The 23,713-nt window shown below is 37.8% G+C and overlaps 1 non-coding gene across 1 annotated transcript; it reads left to right on the forward strand.

Moving 5' to 3' along the window:
• Positions 1-1,392: 1,392 nt before the first annotated feature.
• LOC148840320 (U1 spliceosomal RNA) lies at positions 1,393-1,557 on the forward strand. The gene has a single exon (XR_016090342.1). It is a non-coding gene; the product is annotated as a U1 spliceosomal RNA (small nuclear RNA).
• The last annotated feature ends 22,156 nt before the right edge of the window (positions 1,558-23,713 follow it).

Raw genomic sequence — 23,713 nt, forward strand, 5'->3', positions numbered from 1 at the left:
GAGTTGAAACTCTATTTTCCATTGACTTCGCTGTGATTTCAGCAAAGCATCCAACACATTTCTTTGTTCTCTTCAGTTTTTGCTGACATGTAACTGCAATGTGTCCTACACCTGGAAGTGTTCAGGTCTGGAACAAAGCATTAAGTTAATTATGAAAAAAATATTCATGCTTCATTTTGTAATTTCACAAAATGAGACTCCTTAGGCAGGGTCCGAATGACATTTGCAAGGCACCATACATATACAGCATATGATTTTTATTTGGCCTATTTCTTGTTCCCTATGCTATATAGAGTGCGGGTACACACTATGCATGCATGCACAGGTAAACCGTGGTTTGTGGTAAAAAATATTTTTTTTAATAATCTATACCAGAAACACAGAGAATGTGAAATGGATGCTAACTATCAAGAACAAAAGAGGTGACTAGGGTCTCAATAATATTTGTAATATTTCCCTTCTGGTGACTGTTCAGTCAGCAAAATAAACTCCCCTCTTTTAATGTTTGCTTTTAGTTCCATAAGATGATCCAATGCAAAACATTTTAGAAATATTTACCTAACCATGAAAGAAACCACTGAATAATTCACATGGAACTAAAAGCATAAAATAAAAAAAATAAAAAGGAATGGAAAACACACTTGAATTATTTACAGCTGAGATGTTCCCTGAATTAGTCTTCCTGACGTATGTCAGGAAATCATGGATGTTTAATGCAGACACAAGGATCTTTTCACATTTAGAAAACAGATCTTTAATAAATCTGCATTGTAACAGTCCTACCTTTAATTAATTTATTTTTTAAATAAGCCAGACCATAACTTGTTCCCCTTTTGTTATTTGAAAAACAAAAAGAAAGGACTTTTTGCAAGTAATGTAATGTAGTTATACAGTACATGATCTTATACGTTGCTTGCCATCACATCATATCAGATAATCACTAATATAACTCTAGCAAAACTTCATGTTTTTGAAAAAGCTAAAATATGATTTTTATGTGGAGTCTTAATTATCTTTAACAGGGGAAAGAGAAAAGTGAATATACCACCTTAAAATAAAAAAAGTTAAAGGCTTTATTTTTTTTTTCATTGTAGGCATGTAATCTATGGACAAAGTAATTAATTGAAAGGTAATCAAGTACACGGGTAGGTTGTTAAATTAAAGCATTTCAGCTCAATTTGGTTTCTTTGGCAATAAGCAGACAAGAGAACATGTGACTCCCCTCCTTTCTGTTGAGTGGACTGGAGCATTTGGTGTATTCTACTGTACTTAAAGTTCTTTGTACTATAGTGTACAGTGCCTGTACACAGGAGCTTTAACCAGCATCAGCACCAGCATCAGCCATGAGTCCAGAAACTCACCCACTATACTATACAGTATACTATACTATACATACTTACCTGGCAGGGGAGATACCTTGATCAAGAAGGAGGTTCACCCAGGGTGAGGCTCGGCCATTGCACTCCGGCTGTGCTGACCCCTGCAAATTCCCCAAATCTGGGAATCTCAACTGCATAATTTCTGGTAGTTGGGGTGGAGCGGTGGCACTGTGCCTTAGGATCTGTGTCTGTGGTTAGAAGGCTGCTGGTCCAAATCCTGTGGCTGGCAGAGGAATCTGACTCTGTTGGGCCCCTGAGCAACGCCCTTATCCCCAACTGCTCCAGGGGCACTGTATGGCTGACCCTGTGCTCTGACCCCAAGCTTCTCTCTGTCTGTGTGTCTCATGGAGAGCAAGCTGGGGTATGCATAAAGACAAATTCCTAATGCAAGAATTTGTATATGCCTAATAAAGTGATCTTAATCTTAAATACTGCCCTGTCATACACAGACAAAAGTAAAATATTTATTTTAATGTTTTCCTGGGCTGTTCAATGGAGAGAATAACATCATAAACTTAAACCCCATTACTTGTGAATAAGGAAAAAATTCACATAATGTTTTTTTGTGTTAGTTTGGCACAATGCTTTTAGATTATACATATGCTTTGTTTTGCTTCCTGAGCCAAATAGCAATAATTACTTATCACAAGCTTTTTAACAAGTATTTAATTGTGGTGACCTTTCTAAAACATCTCGGCTTGTAAATAATGTGATAGCATATGATTTATACCCATCTGAACTCTAAAACCTTTTAAACTGAATTCTTGGAGACGTTTCTGTATACACAGGTAAAGTTAAATGTGGAAATAATGCTTTGTCATTTACAAGTTCCAATCTGCTGAGTTCAGTCCAATAGGACTATTTGGAAATGAACATTTAGAAAAAAATACTGCTTGGTCTTCCTCTGTTTGGCACATTGTACAATAACATTTACAGGGTGCTAAATCACATTTTAACCACATCTTACTGTAGTAATGCCTGTTTAAATATTGCCAGCAAATTTCAAATAATACAAACAATAATTACATCAAGCCTTCAGGGAGGTAACCCAGCATTACTAGAGACATTTAATTATATAGAAAAATAGAGATTATTAGACCTGGCTTATTAGCCCTGTGAACATGGATTCTTTTTTGAAATGTTCTCTCAGGATGTGCATAGTACAACAGATAACACCACACAATGAAGACAGTACATTACAAATCAGTAAATAATAAATATATTTTTTTTCATGACAGAAAACTTAGAAACTGTCTAATTAAAAATGTTATTATTTGCTATGAAAAAAAATAAATAAAACTTTTGTTTTTTTGTTCTCAGCTGTCAGCTTCAGAACTTTACAACGGACAAACTAGAAATATATGAGTCTCATGCTCTCCCGTTGAACAATAGTCTTACTTTACAGGGCTCTCAATGTGTGATATACTGTAGTATTCTTAAATGAAAGCGAATGCATCAGTGTGAAAAGGCTTACAGTCATAAAATTATCAGACACAAAAATCGAACAAGGGTCACCTCATTATTATTTTTTTCATATATACATCGTATATACAAACATATATACATATATTAAGGAAATTCATTTCATTATACGCTACTTCAAACAGATGCGTAAATACAGTATGTCTTTCAGGGCACCAAAAGCCAGGAACATAGGCTGGGTGAGTTTTGTGGTGGCCAGGCTGCAGGCAATAACTTTGCATTTACTAACCTCACATATCCTTTTCTGTGTATCTGCCTGTTTCTGAATCTTATCTACACGCTGCAACCAATTTAACTCCATATGGACCTAATTGCATCCTGATTCTGGGCCATTCCCTTGCCTTATATCACCAGAAAGATGTGTTACTGTCACGTTGATCTCTATACTGTAAAGAAGAGAAGCAGCCCCAACACTGAGCACTGTGGGGCTTTACTTTGTACACTGGTCTCACCAGACATTAACCCTCCTGCCCTTACTCTTTGTGTCCTAATGCTGAAGCCAGTTTTGAACCCATCTATGTGGGTCAACCTTAAATCTCAGTTTCCATTTATTTTCAAGTTTATAATTGTCAGTTAGTTGTCAGTACACTGCCCATACTGATTGTATTGTATGTATTGTATTGTTGTATTATTGTATCATTTCATTACACTGTTGCTGTGTTGACTGTGTTAAGCTTCTGTTGCACTGCAATTTCCCTCATGGGATCAATAAAGTATCTATCTATTTATTTGTTTTTTTTTTAATATTCACCACATTTGGAATAACCAAACGGTTGTTTTTTTTTTCATATACTGGGATGTGGCTGTGATCCCTTTGATTACGCACGGGGGAGAATGAAGATGTGTATCAAGTCTCTTTTGACCTTCCCAGCTTCAAGCCACTCATCTTTTAACATGTTTCAGGCAACACTGAGCTGTACTAGAGGCTCAGTTCCAATTGGAGGAGAAAAGTGCCCCTCACTCAAGTAGGTCCCCCCCGCACTCTGCAGGAGTGGCTGTTTCTGACCCGACCTGACACAGATAACCCAGGTTCAAACCCATCATACCTGGAACATAAAGCTCATCCTGCATCCGCACAGATGTCTTAAATGGTTGATCCACTTAGGAGTCCGCACAGCTTACTTTAAGAATGAGTATTTCACAGGGACCTTAGTAAGAAGTCTTCTAGAAGTCCAGATACACAATGTCAATGTCATAATTTCTATGTCAATATTATTTGTGTATTAGAAACCTTGAAGGTACAGTATGTTAGACATGATCTCTCTCTATTGAGCCATACTAACTATTTGTAATAATACTGTTACTTTATAAACATATTGGATTTATAAACATGGTATTGCACAATTCACAGAATACAGTATATTAGCACTATTTGACTATACTTGGTTGGATATATTTATCTTACCTCTTTCTTATAATGAAACTTCATGTTGGGTAATACAGATAAATACTAATGCGATGCATGTACAGTAAATTCTTGCTCTTTAGTTTCAAACTTAAAACCTGTAATTATGGAAGAGGTAACCTGCATTGCCATCACAGTGGCAATGGGTTCAGATCTGGAGCTGGGGTGCTGTCTGTGTGTAATCTGCATGTTTTCACTGTGTTCTTGTGGGTTTCCTCTGGGTGCTCCAGTTTCCTCCCACAGTCCAAAGACATGCTGGTACTATAGGTTAACTGGCTTCTGGAGGAACAGGTCCCTTGTGTGTTTGTGTTTGTGTTTATGCTGTCCGACAGACTGGCTTTCTATCCAGGATGTATCCTGTCCTGCACCCTGCTTGCTGGGAAAGGATCTGGCTCCCCTGTGACCCTAGATTGGATAAGGCAGTTAGAAAATGGATGGATCGTCACCTGCTACAAGAGTCTCACAACAAGGACTAAGTCTGCATGCAGCAGAGATGCTTGTGTTACAGCATACTTTACCATAATCTATGAAGTGCACATGCTAAATTATTTATTCACATTAAGAAATCAATAAAAAAAAATCCCTGTATACTAGGTAGCAAGTGGATCAACTTTTAGAACTTTTTATTTTTATATTTTTGCTGCAGAGAACACAACCCACAAAAAAATGGAAAATGTCTTTGCCATATTGTGAGCAAATACTAACATTTCTAAAGTCGATAGGTTTTTAATCGCCCTTTAACACTAAACAGAAACAAAAGCTTAAGAACACTGAACACCAACAGTAGCCTGAAGATAAACACAGGAAGAAATACTATGCCAACTATATAGAGAGGATATTGACCAACTAGTGGTGATCTGCCGGTTGTGCTCCAGTTTGGAAATCCAGTCTTACCCAGCTGGTGACATGACACAGATTCAGACCTGTAGGGCTCAACCTGCACTCCAGGCAAGAGCCTTTAATGTTTGATCTGGTGAGAAGCCTCCTCAATAATATTTGAAAAATGGTGGTAAGGAAATACCTTAATTGATATGAGTATTAATTAATAATGGTAAACAAGGAATGACCATCTTTCCAACTAAAGATTACCAGAATCCAAATAGGAAAAATAAATAGTACTTTTCTTAACAAAAAAGTCATTATTTCAATACAGTTATTTGGTGTCTCTAACAAGTTGTGTTAAAAACATTGACTTTTTGCACCATATGAAGATTTTATTTTAATCTGAAGTTTGATCTTTTAGATCTCTGTTGCCTGCAGTTGGCTGGCCTCTACCTAACAATTTTTAAAGCTCTTTTGAGGGATTTGTGGTCAGAGTAAGCATGGGATATTGTGTCAGACAGGCAATAAAGTTCTGTTTCTCCCATGAAAAAGAAAAGCCAAAGGGTGTTAAATGGAGACATGAATATGAGAGAGCAACAGACTAATTATCACAATCATTCCTCTATGGAAATGTCATTTAAATGCTACAGTTTTATAGAAAAAAACTTGGATATCATATCTGTAACACGTCGCACCTTTTGTTATTTCATATTTTATTTACTGGATTAAACAAGCTAATATCCTCATGGGGACTCTATACACTTATTATGGAGCAATCTATTTTTTAATATGCCTGCTGAATGCTTTTTGTAATGCAATTCAGGTTTTAGGAAGACAGTGCAATCCAATGATCCTCTGGGTTAGAAATATTGTTTAATAGTGCTCATTTTTTAGTAAACACACCTAAAACTGCTCAACGTGTAATAAATTCATTAGCTTGTTAATCTAAAGATGATTATTCAATTGTAGTACTTTCTTAAATACATTTTTCCTTCTGTAGACACAAACACAAAAACATTTCCATTACATTCTCAGAGACTCTTTACACTCACTGCAAGTATATGAAATAAATTAATGCTTCACTTTCATTTATTTTCCGACAGATTATGCCTTTCGACAAAATTATATTGAGCAATTCAACCCCCTCTTGATGTCAAATATGACAAGCCAGCTAGGGTGGACACTTTGACAGTAGAAGACTGAAATCGTTGTACTTTGCGGAGAGAAGCAAATGGCTCACAGTTCAACCCCAGCTCCAAAATGCTGACGTGAGTTAGTGATGAGTCAACAATATGACTAAAACTGTCCTCAGTGAGATTAAATCTAATTATATCTTTTGCATCATTTAATTTCTGTCATTGGCCGCTGTAGAGTAAAATGAATCATAATCGAAAAACAGTGGAAGCTCTAAAAACATGCAGTTTAAAAGGTTCACAGGATTCTACGTTGTACAATGAAGAAAAGAGCTACATAGCTAAAGCTGTTCAAGTTAACAGTAATAAATGAGGTCGACAGAGTCCACCTGAAGAAGGGTCCACAGCCAAAACGTTGTTTCTTTTCTTTTCTTTTTAGCAGGAATAAACCTTCACCTGTTCCTGTGCAGCCTACGCGTGCTGATGCTTGGAGTCCCCTCACACCCATTCATACAGCAGGATCGCAAACACTGCATGGAGTCACATGATATTTACCGTAACCAGTCCTCAATACCATTACAGTAACCTGTGACCAAAACCATTATTCCCAGTGCCAGTCCTCCCGCACTGCTAGACACAAAACCCACCTGGCAAGGGGTAGTTTGGAATTGCCAATTAAACCTGATGTGCATGTTCAAGAGGTGGGAAAAAAATACGTATCCATCCATTTTCTAACCACATTACCCAGCACTGGAGCTTACCTAACCAGGCATATAACAGGCATATAACAGGCACAAGAGGGGAGATACCCTGGACAGAATGCCAGTCCATCAGCAGGACCCACGACTCCAGAGCTGCCACTGAGCCACCCTGCCATCCCTAACACAGGTGTCGTTATGACACAGGTATCGTTATAACACAGGTATCGTTATGACACAAGTATCATAATAACACAGGTATCGTTATGACACAAGTATCGTTTTAAGACTATTGCTATTTTAAAAGATAAAATGTACTCCATCTTGAAAGTATTATTTAATTGCTTTACCATTCATATACAATATATACAGTAGGTATTGCTGCACAAACATATTTCCAGTTAAGAAACAGCTGTAAGAAAAGAACACAACAGCGTAATATTAAAAACATTTTTGTTATTATCTGGTGACAGCTAAATTACAGCATGAAAACTGCAGAGGTATCAGCATCTTAGACAAACTGGCAGTACACCTTGCTCTTTATGGTGACTTGAAACACAGCTTTAAGAAATTCCCCAAAGAGCCTATACATTCTTGGAGGGTTTAACTATTTTAGATTAAACAGTAGGGGAGATTTGAAATCTTAAGTTTGATGAAGGGAAAGTAACTAGAGAAGAAATCCCACAGAACTTGCCCTCATTAAAAATCATTGAGTACCCCTCCATACGGACTTCCACTGTACATCTGGTGATTCCTTGAATTTGTTATTTTACAGCACAAATGTTTTGCTTTTTACATTGTTTTTATAGCCTTTTTCACATATCCATCTGGAAATTAATCCCAAACAACATTAAGTATACTTTTAGGAAAGGAATTTTTAATACAGACTTAACATATGGAGCAGGAGCACAGTAGTTCATAAAATGCCAATGCTACCTTATTTAAGCCTGCCATTAATTATATTTGGTATTCTCTAATGAGGTCAAAATCAAAGCTCCAGGAGAAGGGTTTCGATTTCATCCAGGATTATTTTTATATAGCAATAATGAAAGAGTGGGACATTGCAGGAAGTCTTTCACCTGTGAAAGGTATTTATTGACCTAGTTTTTATTCCTTCCTTACACTAAGTATAGAAAGAGCCACAGTTACTCTGAAATGTGATTCCAGTCTGAGGCCTCCCTGTTACTTTACCACCATCAGGTTAAGGAAAACTGTCCTCTACATCGATCTTACTACTGCTTCATTTCTATATCTTAAACATAAAGTGCAGTTACAGTAATAAACTGTGCACTAAATTCCACTATAATTTGTTCATGGCATTGTATAAAAATAAATCATCAATATCCAACAACACATTTTATTTGAGCATCTTACCTGCAACACAGCGCTATTACAACAGTGTAGACATGCCTGAGTCATTTCACTGTCTCCTACAATTTACCAAGTCTGGGATTCCCCGTGGGCAGCATATCCTTCCTAGGGTGCTGCCAGCACCAGGGCAGGGCTGGGATTAGTCAGCCTGGCTTCCCTCAGCCCGGGCAAGACTGAGGCTCCAGGAACCATCCCGTGGGTTTGCAGAGATGTAGGGACATGATGCTCATTCAACTGGCAGAAGCCTTCCCTGAAGGCACAGAGGAGCTTGCAGCGTGGTAGATCGGGCCATAGGAGGAGCAGGTCACAGGAACTGTCTGCCATGCCGCTTTCTCCCCATGAAGTCCAGCAGTCATTGCCGTGAGCCCAGACCTGCAGGAGTGAGTGGTGATTCCACACCGGGTGGGAATGAGATGGGAAAATTCAAAAGATTGATGGAAACAAAAACCATATTTCATGGATACATTAATTTAAAAAATATATATACATACCTGTAGCATATTACTCTGCAACAAAATACTTTAAAAAACATTACATTCATAAGAAATAACAAGATCGTGGATAAATTAAAGGCACTGTCATCTCAATTCTCGTGGTGAGTGAGCAAGGTAATGGTTGTTTTTGGACATATTGTAAAATATGAATTTAATGTCCTCATGAATAAAGAATTAATCAGAATTAATTAGACAAGACGTAACAGCTTTGTTCGTTTGGTTTATTCAACATCTGTTACAGAAATAATGGGGGCTCTATTTAGAAATATGGAGGAAAACAGTGTCTTTGTGCTGTATTAAGTTCATTGCATTTGCTCAACGTGACACATAAAGAGGAACATTTTATTCAGCAAATCTGTTTTGGCTGTTGCTTTTGCTAATGGTTCAGAATTGGTAAGGTGTCACTTGCTTAGTTGTGAATATTATGTTAATACGCATACACTTTGAGTCAACATACAGTACGAAAGGCACTTTTAAAAAGCTCAACTTTAAAAATGTGGCAAAGATTAAAAGCAAAATGTTCATTAATAATCAGAATTCCAGCCTATACATACCAACAAAACTGCAGAATGGTTAAAAACAGAAAAAATAGCTGCCAACACCCATTTCAATATTTTTTCAATAATGCCATGGTACCTAAATTACTCACTAAATTTAGGGATGGACGCATCCCATACAGGGTGTATTGTTTCATGCCTTGAGCCTGTTGCTTGCTGAGATAGGCTCTGGCTCCCACTTGATGCTGATTTGGATAAATCAGTTTGAAAATGGAAGGATGCTTATCGGCCGCAGTGTGGTAATACTCCAGCACTGATTACTATTGTGCAACACATGGGATACAGAATGACGATCTTCCAGAGGGGCCAGATGAGCTTTTTCTAGTGTCTGAGATTGTATACCTTGGGGATAATAAGATTTCCAGGATATTCCAGAATGTTTGTAGTGATGTATCACTGTTAAAATTTGCCAAAGTTCTTTTCTTTTAGCACTGGATTCAATTGTTTAGAAGTGTGTCTAAGTGTGTCATGGAGTGTTTTAGTGTTCACATGTTTATTCAAAATTTCCTTTCACATAGAACAGCCAGAGTTATGTTGCTGAATAAGGAAAATATATTTATGAAAATTAGTAACAATTATTAATACATTTTTAAACTGTTAAATATACCATTAAAAGTACAATATAAACTATATTTAAAAAATACAAATGTTTACAGAAAACAAGCAGTTTACAAAGATGGCCTTGGGTATACACGCTCAACATTATCTCATAATACTGTATGTCTGGAGGTAAATCCCCAGATTTATTATTTGTAGGAAAGGATACAAGTTAAATCAGAAATACAGCAGTGCAGCCGCAGCCTGAAACTTACTCAGCAAGGGGTTCGTGCCTAATTGAGACAGTTTGCTTGCAAAGGTGTACTGGCTGCCTGCCCAGCACATGAAAAGCCATCAGACCATTTGGAAGCAGTCTTTCAGGTCATTAGTGTGCCATTTTAATCCCAGATGATCTTGGACCCCTCTATACCGGGAGCAGCAAATTCCCTGGGCTCCATAGCATGAGAGAGCGACACTTTAATCCCACTGTAGTTCTTTGTTTTCTACGTCATGTTAACTTTTTCATAGATGACTGACTAACCCCTGCGTGGAGATTAAGTAATTTCTTTAACAACTTCAAGAGCAATGTCAGATTTATTATTGTCTTACTTCAGACATTTGTGAAAGCCCCATAAATCTACTACCAGAAAAATATTCTCAATCCTTTTAGAGAGCCGAACTTCAAAACAGACTGAGTTTTATGATGAAAATATACAGTATTTATACTGTAATATAAAGTAACTTGCAGGTTTGGCAGCAAAATCTTCATATAGGAGAGGGTTTTCTCACATTAGCTGAAAAATAAGGTGATCTAGGATAATTAGTTATGCAAAGATACAGAGCTCATTTTAAAATCATATTCTCATTGGCATGCAGTGAGTTATACAGTAGTTCATATGGACATCTAAAAAGCTAGTAAGAAAAAACACACAGTGCATATGATATTTAAAAACAGTAAGAGTTAAAATCTTTCTGCAGTCAAATTAAGAATGCTGAAATTGCTCTGTACAGCTCTTACCAGAACTGCAGAAATCTGTTTTGGATGATTAGTAGAGGTTTAGACATTCATTTTCAGAACCTTGAAAAGGCTGTGTACAAAGCTTTTAGGGGATGCTTGCTGGTGGGTCCCCAAATCAGGCTACTAAAATAACCGTGCAAATAAACAGTGTAAAACATAATGGTTAGGGGTCTATAACACAGCACCCAATTAAAATCAAAAGCAGCCCATAGCAATTCTTCCATCAGTATTATTTACATGAGTCTCATTCAAGTATGTCAACAGCTATCATTCAAGACATTCAGCAAAGGTAGATTCTCGTTCAAGTGTTTCTTGTTAATTAGGGTGTAATCTGTGCTTCTGGGCAATTGCTCTATTTTTCAGTTGCTTATTTACTCCATTGATTTTTTTTCTTATGGTGCCAACATATTTTTGCTCTTCCAACAGTTGTTGCTGCATTTTGAAAGAAATAACGTCCCATTAGTAATGCATTCTTTTACATTGGATAATTGCATTGTTCATTGTTCATTTTTGTCAAGATTAACCTTTTTTTTAATTGTTTTCATCTGCTGACATAATGAAAAACACATGTGAATTTGGTGCTACTGTCATATGTGACTGTGTATAACCCAGCATCTTTAAAAGGTGTTTATACAACTTTTTTTAAGTAATTAGAAGTTGCTTGTATATTCAACTAAATGAGGCAAGTACATACCTTTTCACAAGCCAACATGCTGAAGTTATTAATAACGAAACAAATGTATTGACATTATTCTATACACTATTGCTTGAAGCTATCCCCATTTTAATTAAACTTATTTGCCAAGATCTCAGCCTGAGCAGTACCTAGCCACACTCCCCATCTCAAACTCTTTATGGTAAGGATGGTGAAGATAAATTATTAATCTGTCCAATATCATTCATGGTTACTCCCCTGAACAGTAGCAGACCGTGCAGACTCCACACAAACACGGGGAGATCCCACAGGCTCCTGCAGACTCCACACAAACACGGGGAGATCCCACAGGCTCCTGCAGACCCCACACAAACACGGGGAGATCCCACAGGCTCCTGCAGACTCCACACAGACACCCTCAATACTACAATATTGTTGATACCTAGGCGTTAAAGTGATCTAAAACTCTGAAACTGCAAAATGGAAGTAGAATGGAAATCAGGAGGTAAGGAAGAGGTTTGAGGTTTGGTTTGAGTATGCTCAGAGATTTCTTTGCAATTATGCTGCTTAAAAGGAGGGGGGACAAGCTGGTCATGTGGTTGAATTGGTCTGTCCACCAAAACTGAGATTACGCCAAGGTGATGCTTCGGGATGTTGAAGATGAGCTTGGCAAAGGATTTTTGAGTAGATCATGCTGAGAAGGAAAGTTCAATATCTCTTATTTATGTGGAGAAAGGAGCCAGTAGTTGATAGAATTAACGTAAAGCTAAAAACAGTTCTACATTCCACAGCCTATTTACTACTTCATCCCCAAGTCACTTTGGTGAATCTTCATTCTCATTTATAAGCTTTAAATGCAAGTTCTGGGGAAGTCAAGTGAAATATGGATTTTTAATGGTACAGTACCTATCACACATCAGAACCAATGTGCTGCAATGAATATGTATCCTCAGCTGTTTCTATTATAGAAACAGAAAATGCACTGATCGGTTTTACCTTAGAACATTTTTCCCTGGCAACGGCATTCAAGCAAATCATCCACAATGAAACTGATTTAGTGTGCCTGAGAAGCCACGGTAGATTGTTCATATGTTTCCATTTACAGTACAGTATGCGATGCACATTTTTGTTAGGTGTGTAAGAAATAATAATGGTTGGTTGTAATTTTTTGCTGCTTTACCGGGGGTAACTAGGGTTTTTAAACCACTTGTGCATAAAATACAATGTCTCATTTAAAAATGGAAAATAATCCCCTGCTGTCTCAGAGGCAATGAGGACTTGAATACAGCAGAGTGGTAAAAGTTTGACTGCATAATTAGCAGTTTGTAGAGGCCTCTCTTTAATAGCACAAATAAATCCCATTCAAAATGGTCTAAACCCGATACAGAAGGGCACAGCACAGCTCTATTTTGCAGCCCTTTCTAGACCAAATTAATGGTCTCTGCTAGGTCCTCAATTCAACTCAAAGCTTTTCAAACCCTCCCTATATTTCAGATTTTAAGTAGGTTTATCTGTCCACATCCAAGTCACAGTGTTTTCTAAACCCTCAACAAACAAATTATAGTCTTTGCTAGATTTTAGTTTTTTCCTAATTAGATTCCTGTGCACATAGTTAGAAGTTAAATCTCAAATTACATGTGGATACTTAAATATCTAGTTGGATTTAGTTAGGAAAGAAGAGAAGGCTGATCTGTTACAATCTGTTGTTAACATGAATTATGGTATTGAATGAGTTGTCATTAAGCGAAATATATAAAACTTAATTTCAGTCCTCGTAGAGTTGCGGCCAATAAGGCAGAATTTCTTTCATCTGCAGGAGTGGAAAAAATATGATTCCTACTGCCTCTGGTCATTAGTATGCACAGCTGTATTTACAAACTTAAGCAAACATAACACCACATGTGTGTCCCATCAATTTGTCGAACTAATGATGAGTTTTCGGTTAAGAATCTAAACTATGGAGACATCTTCTAAATGCGCATGTTTACTTCTCGATAACACGCAACAAGTTTTTTGATGCAGATGTTTCAAATATAGGCTATACACGGGCTTCCAGAAAGGGGATGATTTGAGTAGATGTTTTAGTTCAGTGCCCTGGAACAAGTGAATACATCAGGCACAAATATCCTTCCTGTTGCCATCCATATCCTTTAAAAACACACCATGATATTGTTTGGACTGCTGACTCAGCTGGGAGATCATTCTGCACTAATCTCATTCTGCTGAACGTTTTCAGCAACACAAGGTATGTTTTATCTTCAAGAATACACAAGAAAACTGTAATTTCTTCTTACTTTTTTGGTAGAACAAGATTATACAAGAAAAAAAGAGATAATTGCTATAATTTTTCAGGAATAAAGTGCTACAAACTACAAATACTCAGATAGGAAGATGCAACATTATTCTTTATAATATTTTTAACAATTTAAATTGTGAAATTAATTCAACATTTTCATTACAAGTTGTGGACTGCACATCTTCTGCCAGGATGGAAATAATTAGCATTTGGGAATGCTAATTATTATGATAATTAGCATTACCATGATATTGTATGGTAAACAGTCATTTCAGCTAATTTCAGCTAATCTGGGCTGAATTACTAAAACCTTCATGTATTCAGAATAGTTGTATCCCCCAATCTGCAACAGCTGCAGGAAACTGTCCTGTACTTAATGCATGTCACTCTGCAGATTCTTATCTTCATAGACTCTGATGAGCAATACTCCTAGATGTTCTTATCTGCTGTAAATTACAATGTAGTGGTCCACGTTTAACAACTATTATGGTCTGTGAAATCAATGCTTATTTGCTCAAACGGTTGTGTGTTCAAGGCCTTTGTTAAGTGTCTTTTGTGTATATGAAACAGTTGCGAGATACGGATGATTTACACTCTCTTTAAATCACATTGCCAACACTATAAAATACATACAGTACAGCACTGCTATTAAAAAGAAGAATCAACATAAAAATAAAGTACATATTTTTAATTACAATATGCAGTGTTACAATATAATTCATGATGCATCTAATTGTGGTACAGTATCTCTGTACATTTCCATACTTCACTAACTATATACCAGAATGTAAGTCACCAATATGAATTAGAAACAGCAGTTGCCCTTTATGGTACTCCATGAAAAAATGTCACCCCAATTTGAATCTGCATTATCTCTACTGTTTTTACTGAAAGAAATGCACAGAATCTTGCAACACACCTCGTGCAAAGTATGTATTGCACATTTAAAACCTGTATTGCTTCCAGTGGTGGGTACACATGCTGCTAGCCTATACCTTCCACAGCAGAGCTCCTGATGACGATAAATATTAATCAACACAATGAATTTAATCTGTATGAATTTAATCTGAATCTGTACAGTAAAATGTCAATGCACCTGTTACAACTCATTTTCCTGATAAAAACTTTGTGGTATTGTTGTGGTTATCAGTAATTTATTCTTTTATGCCCAGTATCTACTGAATACAGTACATACATCAATATTAGTGAAAAAAGGTCTTAATGGGTATGAACTTGGAAATCTTTGCTTAGAAGAGGAAACAGAACAATAAGACTTGAAAAGGGATGAGAAATGATCAGTGGGCAGAAAACCACTGCTTTTTACAGACAAGTCAAAGTAAAAAATCATTCATGCTTTGTTCGACAGTGGACTACAGAGGGGTGTAACTACGAGTACCACAAACGCTACAGCAAAGTACATGGTGTCATGGACGTGCATGATGCTGAAGGTAACCAGGCTCGGCTGGTTAAGTCCATGAAGGCTGTAGAAGACGCAGCACTGGCCCAGAAAGAGTTACCCAAAGCTAGGGCCCTGTGGCCAACCTTAGTCAGCCTGGTGTAGCAACCAGACCAGCTGGTGCTTGTCCGTGAACAAACAGAATGGCAAATGGGGACACGAGATGAAAGTAATAAGATTAGGGCTATTGTTGAGATTAAGATTGGAGTACTGACTGTACATGCCCTGGCTTGTCTGGTCCATTCACACCAAGTACAGAGGTTCCAGGCATAACCCAAAATAGTGACTAAGGTGATGACCCATTATCTGACACAGGGCTTGTGGAGAAAAGGGGAGCAAGAAGGCAGTTCCGCACCCCAGCCTGAGGGGGGCGTAGTCAGATCAGGGGGTCCAACTGTCCTAGAACAGACAGTAAAAGCAGTGGGATGATGGGAAATGAAAGGTGCAACAGAGGATTAAAAGTCGAAGACGACGTGCAGAAAAAATCAAGCGAAGGGGGCTTAGGGTATGAGATATTTATGCCTAAGTGGGCAAGATTAAAATTTATCCATTCTCTATGTTGAAAAAGGCTATTAGTTCTAGTGAGTGCAAGAAAAATCAAATCTATTTAGCAACAGATCATTTGCAGCCTACGCATGCTGACGCAGCTCCCTACTTGAACTTATTTACCAATAGAATTGCCAGAATAGATCAGACTTGTTAAAAAATCTGCACGGAAAGTATATTTTTCATCAAGCAAAATATGAATCAACAGCCATTTTCATAGAACACGAAGTGAAAAATTATATTTTTTCAGGGGTCGTTTATTTAGGAGGGATGCAAGGAAATTCTAAAAGATTAAGAAAGAAATCAGAAGAGGGCTAACAACTTGTGTGTGGCACTTTAATGTAGATGTCAAGTACTGTAGGTTGCATTTAGGTGTAAAAATCTAAATATAAATATACTGTATAAGCAATGAGTTTTCATTTAAAATTTATTAAACAAAAAACACTTTGCTTGAAGAAGCAACTTATAAAGAAGACTTGGGTGTTTGAACATTTACTTATTCTTGGAAAGGAGGCAAAGCAATAAAAATGTCAATGATTTTACGATATACTGTATATTTAAAACAATTTAAATATAGGAATGGTATGTTCCGATTGTACGAGACACTAGTAAGACTTCTTGAGAATTAAATGTACAAACACATTAAATGTGTCAAACACCACAATACAAACCAAATAATACTGTTCTGAAATTAGTCCTGTGAAAACTAGTACAGGTACTGTACATTCTTGGCTTGAAAGTTACAATTTAGGCAAAAAGAACTAAATATTTATAGTCTCCGACAGATCTGATTCAAGTACACAGAATTTTCAGTCAGTGCAAATTTCGCCCTGTGGACCTTTGCACATTTTAGCAGCGAAATATGAACAGTAAATGAAACTGACATAAATGGAAACTAAGATGAGTGTATTTAAATCTGACAACAGATGGTATTTTTTTACACAAATAAATGTGGGAGTATGGAACAAGCTAACCAGCCATGTTGCTAACATCAATACTCTGGCTTCTTTCAGGAAACAATGGGTGTGGACCTCAAATCTTTTAGCTACTAAAACCCAATAAGTTACCATAAGCTGCAGTAAGGGGTTCAAAAGTTTCAAACTTTATGTGCTTTTGAATCAATTAAATTTACATCAGTTTCAAACTGAAATGCTCAGAGTTAACATTGTGTTATTTGCTTTTTATTTATTGTATAATCTCTGTCACACTTTTCATCAAGATAAAGTAATAGGAGATTTGTTTTTTTCTGTCACTTTAGTGACATGCAATCGTATGCAATATGATTATATGCATATCACTATATGCAATCAATCATTTAAGCATACAGTGTTCTCCTGAATGGACAACCCTGTCTTCATAGCCTCAGACTTTCAGTTAATTGTAAACTTTCTTCTTTATTAACAGTCATTCTCTAATTAAATGTTTTTTCAGTGACTAAAATGCAAAAGAAACCATAATGAGCATTATGACTTACTGTACAGGAAATATGAACATTCCTGTGAAAAGGTCAGTAGTTTTGTAGATATATTTAAATGGCTTTGTACACACTTATTGTGTTTTAAAACATTCATATGGAAATCCCAAGATCAGTCCTAGTGTAGAATTCGCAGTAGCTATGATCCAAGTACCATACTTTTCTAATTCAGAAAATAAAAACCTGAGAAAGATAGAGTTCTAAGGTGAGGTGCTTAGCATTGCTACCTCACAGTGTTGGGGCCCTGAGTTCAACTCCAGGCCCGTGGTGCTCCTGTTCATGCGTGGAGTTTGTATGTGCTCTGGTTTCATCCCGTAGCCCAGAGACAGATGGTACAGTAGGGCAATGGGCTTCTGGGTATGAGTGTGTGTGTTTTTGTCCAGGGGTGCCCTGTGACGGACTGGCGTTCTGCCCAGGGTGTATCCCGCCTTGCACCCATTGCTGACTGGGACAGGCTTCTGCTACCCCTCGACCCTGAGCTGGAGAAAGTGGTCAGAATATGGATGGATGTAGTTTTGCGTCATGATGTAGAACCTTTGTCAGCGGGTTTTTATTTCAGCAAATGCTTCCATCTCTAGTGTCCTCATTCTTTCCAGTTAATTTTTCACTTTATAGCAGGTTGTGGCTGTATATAATATCTTTTTTTGGGACCAAGAGGTCTTAATAAAACATGATTAATACAACCAGCACTCACACACAAAAATGAAACCCAAATGGTGGGCAGTGGAAACCCATGGTGGAATTATTATGCCATTTTATCCATTCAGTATAAAACCTCTTGATTACAATCAAGTCCTGCCAGGAAGAGTATAAATCACCCGGCTCTTTTCCATATTTAGTCCTAACACAGCGGTCATTTAATCATGGGATTTATATTAAATGTTAGATTTTATAATCTCTTTAAATATAATAAGTATATATTTACTTAAAATAGTTAAAAAGGAAACTTTTATAATTGCAAACTATTTCTAATCTTTTAAGCCAGGGAATCTTTCAACTGAAAGCTTACAAAAAAGAATGACAGACACCTACAGTCCCCTTAGTTGAACATCTCATATTTTATGTAGTGTGATACCCCCTTGGGTTTGTCATAGGATATTAGATTATCAGATTATCAGAACAACAGCTACAGTTCAAAGCAATTGAATGCTAAGCTAGTTTGCATGTTATTAGTAGTTTTGAAATGATTAAAATGACCTCTTTTCAGCTGTACCAAGATGAGAGTACATTGTGAGGGATGTGTAGTGTCAACAGAAGGAGAAATCACATTAAAAGAGGGTATACATCACTTTATCACCCATAAACAATTTCTTGTATCAGGAATTTGTTATTTCGCATACCCCAACTTGCTCTCCATGAGACACATAGACAGGGAGAGAAGCTGGGGGTCAGAGCGCAAGGTCAGCCATTTATACGGCACCCCTGGACCGTATAAGTTGGGGTGAAGGGCCTTGCTCAGGGGCCCAGCAGAGTAGGATTCCTCTGCCGGCCACGGGATAGGAACCAGCAACCTTCCAGCCACAGGCGCACATCCTTAGCCACAGAGCCACCACCCCGCCCCTTGTCTCACTTTTACGAGTATAGGAGTATGAATTTGCTGACCAGCATTCTGAAATATCTAAGGTAGAGAGGGTCAGATTTCCAGATCCTGAATTTAAAAACAAAAGTGAAGAGGGTAGTTTCCCTCTTATCAGGTCTGCACAGGAATGTCAGGGTTACAAAGCTCTGGCTTTTCAAATGCAGATGTTACTGAAATGTAGTCCACCATAGGAACAGAGGTAATCGCTGAACACTGACCAAAGACAAGAAATTTTGCTGGTGGTGACTGATTAACTCTGTCGAGTGGTTTATGTGTGGTCATCCACAGCCTTGGTTAGAATAACAATTTATTACAAATAAATGCTGTATTGTATTGAAAGTATTCTTATAAAAGGGGGAACTAAAATTTGTTTACTACTACAGAAAAGTGATCTTTGAAAATAATCATTGTTTTCTGATGTTATATATCATACTACATCTAAGCAACCTGATTAGACTTCAGAGTAATTAGTGTACATTTAAAGTAATTTTAAATTAAGCAAGCCGATATTACATTTATGTTGCCTTTGTTCTTTTAGGAATTAAGTGTAAGCCAGTCTCACCCATCTTACTCATCATGTGATTGTAAGCAAGCCTAATTTAAGGGAGAATACCCATAGAAACACATTGGATGCAATTTCCTGAGGGACACCTCATTACTTAGGATCCTACAGATACAGTATATTATTAGTTCTCAAGTTCTGCTGCTGAGCTGTGAAGTAATAACTGTGGGTCAGTGTGCTGGGAACCCAGGGGCACTCAGCTTTACTTGTGACAAGCTGGGTCCGGTCTCTCTAATACGTGCTAATTGCATTTCCCCTCACTGGCTGGATGAGAGGAATGCAAGTGTTATTTCTAATCTCAACCCATCAGCACATTCCTCCTTTAGAAAAAGGAAAAAAAAAACTACTGAAGCCAGATCATAGAGGTATGAGGCATGCACTAAAATAAACATGCATGTTGCACACTTGGACAGCTCAAGGGGCATCGTGATTACATTGTGATTGCACTGTGATTACAATGGCTCTCCCAGTGACCGTCTCTGAAACAGAATGTTTTCTTTTCTGTGGTCTTTCATATCAGAAGAATTCCTGTGTGTGCTTTGTCATGAAACGCCATCTCTGGAAACTTTTAAAGAGACTTTTTATTTATGTTAAAATTCAGAAAATGTCTTTATATGAGGTAAATAAGTCCTGGTTTCAAAAAAAGGATGTAAGAAAGATTTTAAAAGGGCCTTTTGACTCATCTAGCTAGTTTTGTTGCACAATAGAGTATATGGTAGAAGAACATCAGGAAGTCAGACAAGGTTACAGTCTATTGCAAAATCAGAATGCTCCCTTCTCCCAATCGATCTGTTCTGTGTTTTGGGATTTTAAAGTTGGGAGCCTTAAATTATCCTTAACTTTAAAGCCTTAAAGTGTGTATATATACAGTACAGTATATTAACAAAAGATGCCACAAATTAAGGTAATTTATTGGGGATAACTTTCTCTGTCACAGTGCATGGCAGTTAGCAGAATGCCAGGCTCTGGAATTATGAAACCAGCAATTAAAAGTGTGAAAAAAATCTGAATAATTTCAAAATAGTGGGAAAAAAGAAAGCCAATAGACCAATAGCTAAATTCAATTGTAAAGGTAAACAGAAAAACATGCTGTATATTTCAGAGATGTTCATATTTCACTCCATACGCAGGTTATATCTGAAAAGTGGAGTGACCCTAACAAGTAAAGTTATTCCCTGCTGAAAAGACAAGAAAAGAAACAACGTTTTTCTGTGCAGCTGCTGACTTTCCTATCTTTCTCATACCTGAAGAAGGCTCCACACCTGAAACGTTGTGTTTCTTTTCTTCTCTTTTCAGCACAGATTAAACCTTTACTTTTTTGTCACGACCCCAAGTGTCTAGGGGTGTAACATTTAGGATAATTCTTTTGGAAGCAGGTGGGTTCTGGTGAGGGACTAGGAAGCGTGATAAAGGTGGATGCAAGAGTGATGATTTTAGGTTGAATAAGTGACTGGTAAAACACGATAACACACAGGGTAAGGGAACTAGAGTGGTGCCAAAAAAAAGAAAATAAACAAAATGGAGCTGGCTAGGAAAGTGAGGGAAAGCTAACCTGACTACGAAAGAAAACCCGAAACACACGGTCTTCTGCATCTTCAACACCCTAGCTAACCTCCACTGACTACCCAAAACCATACAAGACAAATGGCACTCACCCGTACTAACTAGTGTTACTAATACAAAATCAACTAAGTGTATAGAATGTACCCAACAACCTAAACTAAACTTGTACACAAAAGTTCACCCAAAAAAACAAGTGAATTAGGAATACAAATAAGGGAAAAACGAGAGAAATCAACAGGAACACGGTACAAAAGAACACAAAGGTTGAACATGTAACACGATAGGGCAAGGTAATGGCAAAACAAGGATAAACACAAACAAACAAAAGAACAAAGAAACTAACAGAAACCAACAAAACAACAAAGCCGAAGCTATACAAAAATACACACACACAAAAAAAAAACAACAAACCACCAAAGCCGAAGCAAAAGCGAAAGGAAGCGATAACCAAAGCGAAATGAAGCAAAGCAAAACCAAACAGGACCGAAGTCAAACGAAAGGCCTCTTCCTTCAGAAAACCTCCATGTTATATGCTGAATAAGATGTAGTCTAATTGACTGAGAAGCATGATGTCATATAGAACAGTGGTGTAATGGTGGGCCAATGGGGGAGGGAGAACAATCAAGGGTCAGCAGTGTGGAACATAACAAAAACACACAGACCACACACTGGGACGTAACATCCCCACCCATAAAAACAAACATCTAATGTTTGGACAAAGAAAAAACAAAACCAAACAATAAGCTATACTTTACATCCGGCCAGGTCATTTCCCAGTATAAAGCTTATACCTTTCACAGGTAGTGAAGGTTGTACACCAACTTTAACAAACCCTGTAACTAGGGCACAATCCAAGTGTATCCTGTGTAGCGGCACTTTCACGTATCCCATTTCAATCCCTTGGACCAAGATACTAGAATTACACGAGGAGTGATCAGAAAAAGTCAGTATGTCTGCAACAATAAATGACTGATACTGCTCCAGTATCCCTCAATATTTGAATTTCTCTTTGATCCTTTAGTTCTTTTAGTTCCTTTAGTTCTCCAGTTAACGAAACTAACCCTTTCAAAATGAAAGGCTCATAACCAGGATCAAGAGTATTTTCCATTTCCAAAGGAACGACAACATGAACGACAACATTTAGCATGGCTAAACCCTACACTCTTAGTTTGCTGCTGCTGCTGCTGCTGCTGCTTATGTTTTAGGGACATATAATCAGCAATTACATGACCTCTCCTGTAACAATAAAAACACTCACGCTCCACTTTAGGGCGTGAGGAACTAGTTTTTACTTGGGGAGACTGAGACTGGGAACTGGGAGTAGACAAAGTCTTCTCCGCATGCGCAGACATGAAAACGTTTTTGTGCGTGAGCACAAACTCATCTGCCAAAACAGCGGCTTGTGACTAGGAAGTTACTTTTTGTTCATTCAAATACACAACAACGTATTCAGGCAAACAGTTCTTAAATTCTTCTAAGAGCATTAACTCATGCAATGAGTTAGTCGCTCACTTTACTGGCTACAACCCATTTATCAAAGAGGGTGCCCTTCTCTCTAGCAAATTCAACAAACGTCTGGCCTGACACTTTCTTATGATTTCAGAAGCGTTGTCTATAAGCCTCAGGAACTAACTTGTAAGCCCGTAAGATAGCAGCCTTCACAGTAGCATAATGCAAACTTTCTTCTAAAGAAAGTGTAGAACAAACTTCCTGAGCTTTGCCCACTTATCTACACTGCAAAAGCAGTGACCAAACCTCCTTAGGCCAATGAAGTGATGTAGCAATTTGCTCGAATGCACCAAAGTACGAATCAACTTCCATCTCCCTAAACAGACGAACTAAAGCAATGTGCTTACTTACATCAAAGGTGGTAGAGAGTGGATCTTGCAAAGGAGACACACTAGAGGCCTCGGAGTGGGTCGGCTGTGCAGCAGGAGCATTCCTTCTAGCTTCCAGTCAAGCTGTCGGAGCTTAACCTTTCTCCGCCTCGATCTCCATTTTACGAATTGCAAGGCGCAATTCAGATTCTGCCTGGCATACCTGGACTTTTTCCTGCGCCTCCATATGCAAGCGGGCCAAACGAACTTTCAGGCGAGTCCCGCTTTTTGACCCAATGGAGACCGGAGAGAACAGTTCAAAGGGAGGCAATGTGGCCTTGACCTCAGCCTCCGCTAAGTCCTCAGCCACACCCTGCACCTCGTCCTGTTCTTCCACCACCATAGCAGGTTTAGCACCAGCCCCAGCAGAACCGGCGTCCTTGCTTGCTAGTGCAATGACCTCTAATTCCACCAACCTATCCATCACAGCTCTCTTGATGTCCCTTTTAAGAGCTTGCATTGATACCTGAATCTGGAAGTGATCTGCAATTTAGAACAATTCATCCTTCCTACACTTATCCAGCTGCTCAAAGGAAGGTTCCTCCACAAACTTTTGCAAATCAAAAGTATCTATAATTACCTTGCCAAAAAAACACAACCAAAACTCAAAATCCTAAACCAGTCCTTATTCCACAAAAAATACCAAATAACGCTAACCAGTCCCAATATGCACAAAAGTACAAACACCAAAATTAAGCAAACAAAAAAAATCCTTAGGATAGGAATTTGATATCCCGGACAAGCCCCCAACAATGTCACGGCCCCAAGTGTCTAGGGGTACAGGGGTGTAACATTTAGGATAATTCTTT

The sequence above is a fragment of the Atractosteus spatula genome, chromosome 2 (genome assembly GCF_055471065.1).
Source record: "Atractosteus spatula isolate fAtrSpa1 chromosome 2, fAtrSpa1.hap1, whole genome shotgun sequence".
In the NCBI taxonomy this organism is placed as follows: domain Eukaryota; kingdom Metazoa; phylum Chordata; class Actinopteri; order Semionotiformes; family Lepisosteidae; genus Atractosteus; species Atractosteus spatula.